The following is a 4844-nucleotide window of genomic DNA, read 5'->3' on the forward strand; positions in this document are numbered from 1 at the left end:
TGGAGAAGAGAGTTCCAATTCTCAGCAGAAAGAACCATTTGTGTGAAGTTTCCAAAGTGGGAAAGAGCTTGGAATAGTCTAGGAATTCAACGGAAGTCATTGCATTGAGGAATTATTCTGATGCTCTCCATTCTTCCTTCCCCAACCCTGTGTTTGTATCCTAGTAAGCTAAACTTTTTAATAAGCTGAACTCACTTTAAAAGGGAGGAGGCTTCAAACTTTTCCTTTAATTATCGATGAATTTTCTTTCATCAGTACTGTGTGTAGGCTTGATTGATTCAGGAACCTGTTATGTCAGTTCTTAACCTCTTGATTATTCAGAATGAAGAGAAGTGTTTGAAATTCTCAGGATGTTGTCTAGCTGAGTTCAGGTTATAAAACATGAGCTTAAGCAGCAATTTAGGATCTCTCTTTTTTGTTTGTTTTGTAATATTAAAGCCTACCCTCCAATACTTCATCTACCAAAGACCTTTAGCTTTAGATCAGACTTCACAGAGATGGTCCCTAAAAGATGTTTGTTGTATTTACACCCCCTTCCCACCTTTTCCTTCTATTTGCCACCCAAACATTGCTTTTCGGGGAGTTGTTAATGACCATGCTCTTTCAAACAGCAGGACTCAGTTTTGGGACATAATGGAAAGCATTTCATATAACAGATAGTGGAGGTCCTTTTGTGTGATAAGCACTGCATGGGGCACTGGGTAACCCTGCACACCTTTTCCCAACTTGGACCATTCTTGATGTTTGTGACTCAGGAGTGGTCCAAGTTAGGAAGCATTGTTTGCTTTTTTAATATATATTTTTTAAATTGATTTCAGAGAGAGAAAAGATGAGGGAAGAAATAGAAATATCAGTGATGAGAGAGAAAATCACCAACTGGCGGCTGCCTCTTACGTGCCCCTGCTGGGGATTGAGCCCCCAACCCAAGCATATGCCCTAACTGGGAATCATGAGCTCCTAGTTTATGGGTCAACGCTCAACCACTTGAGCACACCAGCCAGGCTGGGAAGTATTGTTTTCTTAATATCATAATGCTTAAGAGCCAGAGCTCCGGAGTCCTGGATTTGAATCCCATATCAGGACTTAAGATATTTGTGACCATGGGCAAGATATTTAACCTCTTCAAGCCACAGTTTCTCAATTGGAAAGTAGGATTAATGCTTACCTCACTGGTACTCTGAGAATACATATAAATATAAGCATGGGACTGGCATATACTAAGGGTGCTATACATGTTAGCCATCATCATTGGTAAAAACAACAATACTTTTATTTATAATGGTCTCATTAATGGTCTCTTTCATTATTAATAGACGAGTCCCTAACCGCTCATGATCCACTCAGTTTCTTCAGCTTCATTATTAATGGGTCCTATCTTTCTCTCTAACCTGTTGATTTCCATTTTTTCATTATTGAGCATTCCCCCTCAGAATATGCTTGATGAATCTTTATTCTACCTGGGTTCAGGTAACTGTTCTGCCATATACAAGCTCTGTGACCTTGGGGAAATTACCCACCTTTTCTGAACTGAGTATTTCATCTGTTAAAATAGGGGTAATACCTACCTTATAGGGCTATCATGAGAATCACATTAGAGTAATGAATGTGAAAGTGCTTTGAAAATAATAAGTATATAAGAATTGTTATCAGAGATGATAACCTGCTTTAGTTACTAGTCACTTAAAATGTAATAGATGTAAAAGATCTCATAAACACAAGAAGTTAAATTTATTATAGAAGAAAAAGCAGGGAAATATAAAACTAAGAAATGTCAGTTTTTTAAAACTTAAAAAATTGCTTAGAATCAATAATTGATTCTGAAAAACATGGAGGCATTTGTAAAGTACTTGGTATAGGAAATACAGAATATGTTGTAGGTGCCTCTGATTCTCTTGATATGCTGGTTTAAACAGTTATTCTTTTTTTCTTGGTAGGTTTCAAATATAGATGTATAACAAAACTTAGGGACATTTTATAAATATCAACTGAACATTTTATAAATATCAATTGAAGTAACTATGATAGTGAGATTCTACTTTTAAAAAACATTCAAAACTTTCAAGTATAATGAAGCATATCTATTAAGAAAAAGTGAATATTTAAAATCAATATACTTTTTCTTACAATAATATTGGAATATACACAATATGTATGAGATGTCCTATGTGTGATTCTATTGGACTATTTATTCACCATTTAGTCTGTGGTTTTCAAGAACCACAGAAGGGTGCCTTTATCTTAATTTTAAAGAACTGAATTGTGTGGACATTGGTTATACATAGTTCTAAATCCTAGAATTGCTTGCCTTTCTCTGTATTGCATACTATTTCTTTTACCATTTATTTGCTATAACCTGATACCATTCCAGCTCAGAAAATTAGTTCCCTCTGAAAGCACATATTGCGTTACTCTGTTCCCTTAAAAATGAGAGCAACCCTAAGTGTTCAGTTTTTTTTCTCACTTGAGGATGTTTATTGATTTTTAGAGAGAGAAGAATGGGAGGGAGAGGGAGAGAGAAAGAGAGAGAGGGAAAAACATTAATGTGAGAGTGAAACATTGATCAGTTGCTTCTTGTACTTGCTCCAAGTAGGGATTGAACCAGAAACCTAGGTATGTGCCCTGACAGGGAATTGAATTCACCATCGTTTGGTGTATGGGACAGCACTCCAACCAACTGAGCCACCTGGCCAGGGTCCTAGTGTTAAAAATTAAAATGTAGAAAAACATTGCTTTTATTATACTTCTTTTATAACATTTCCTTTTACTGTATCTTTTTGTTTTTTTAAATATATTTTATTGATTTTTACAGAGAGGAAGGGAGAGAGATAGAGAGTTAGAAACATCGATGAGAGAGAAACATCGATCAGCTGCCTCCTGCACATCTCCTACTGGGGATGTGCCCGCAACCCAGGTACATGCCCTTGACCGGAATCGAATCTGGGACCTTTCAGTCCTCAAGCCGACGCTCTATCCACTGAGCCAAACCGGTTTCGGCATTCCTTTTAATGTATCTTATCACAGTGAATGTATGCTGAAAGTTGTTGAAGGTGGGATATTAGTTAATCCTGTATTTTGAGTCATGTGTTCTTTTTTTGTGAAGTTCTTTCTTTTTTAAAAAATATATTTTTATTGATTTCAGAGAGGAAGGGAGAGGGAGAGATAGAAACATCAATGATGAGAGAGAATCATTGATCGGCTACCACCTGCACGGATCAAGCCCGCAACTTGGTCATGTGCCCTTGACCGGAATTGAACCCTTCAGTCTGCAGGCTGACGCTCTATCCACTGAGCCAAACCGGCTGGGCATCATGAAGTTCTTTTTAAAATTATGTTTCTTTTACCTAATTTGAGAAGCTGGATTGATTTGGGCCCATAGAATTTTCCTTATTTTTCGGGGTCTGGAGATCATAATTAACTTCATCATGCATAATCCAGGTCAATCTCTTTTGCAGTCTCCCTCTCTGGAAGATAGAGCTGGCCCAAATGATACAACCTGTGAAACTTTAATTCAGACTTATAATGGTAAACTAATAGTTAAGAAAGCTCTTTTTCTCTATCCTTACCTAATTTGATGCTCATATGCATCTGTTAAAGGATAGTTGGGCATAGCCTTCTTTCATAGATTGGGGAACTGACTTTTAAGTAATTTGCTCCAGTAGAGGTGGGTTTAGCCCACCTGTATGACTGATAGCTATTGTTCTTTTTTCTACTCTACTACACAGGTTCACGTGGTTCTCTGAGCTCTTTTTAGTCATTTTATTTAAAAAAAAATTTTTTATTGATTTCAGAGAGGAAGGGAGAGGGAGAGAGAGAGATGGAAACATCAATGATGAGAGAGAATCATTGATTGGCTGCCTCCTGCACACTCCCCACTGGGGATCAAGTCTGCAACCTGGGCATGTGCCCTTGACTGAAATCGAACCCAGGACCCTTCAATCTGCAGGCCGACGCTCCGTCCACTGAGCCGAACCAGCTAGGGCTCATTTTAACTGTTCAGAGCTGAGAGAAGAATCTTTGCCAGAAGTGAGGCAGATTCCGGAATAGAAGGGAAAGATCACTTTAGGTTTCAGTTAGGGGTGGAACGCTAAGCATTTAGCCACACTTGGGTTGATTTTGGAGCTGTGGTGCTTGTTGATGCTCCTGTATGAAACAGATGTGAACTTGTTGGAAGGTTTCCAGTTGCATTTTGAATTATGAGGCATTTTGACTGGGAATTTACAAGTAAGTAGAAAACTTTAATTAGGCCTTGAGGCCCAAGAGGTCAGTGTAAAAATGAAAGGTAATAGAATTCTTTGAGCACTATATATAATATATAAAAGAAATTCATTTAGCATAAAGTTAATACCATGCGTTGCGATCCTGGATAAGTCTGCCATCTGCTTATGGGCATGGGTTAACTTCTAGCCCTTCACCCCCAACTCCAGAAAGTCTTCATGTATCTCTTCATACTTTTAGGTTTGGGAACTAATGGATACTTATAGACAGGATTCAAGGGCAAGGAGCGATAAGATTGGCCTAACTTTGCTAAACAGTGAAAAGGAGCATTGGCCAGTAGTTAAACAACTCAAGTTGGACCTTTTGAAAGAAGATAGCAGTCACAGCTTGATTCTTGAGGATCAATACATCATTCTCTCCACAGGGAAAGATGATTGATGTGGATACCACAGTAGTTTTCCACACCATATTTTATCTTACCAAAAATCACTCCAAATTTTAAAAAGGGAAAACAAGGTAAGTGTTGCCAGAGATAGCTCTGCTATGTATTTGACATGCCTGTGTCTGTTCATTGCCTGGCTTTGCAGACAAAGACATTAAGTAGTTCCCCTAATATGTTTGCCAGTATC

The sequence above is a fragment of the Myotis lucifugus genome, unplaced genomic scaffold (assembly GCF_000147115.1).
Source record: "Myotis lucifugus unplaced genomic scaffold, Myoluc2.0 scaffold_416, whole genome shotgun sequence".
NCBI lineage: Eukaryota > Metazoa > Chordata > Mammalia > Chiroptera > Vespertilionidae > Myotis > Myotis lucifugus.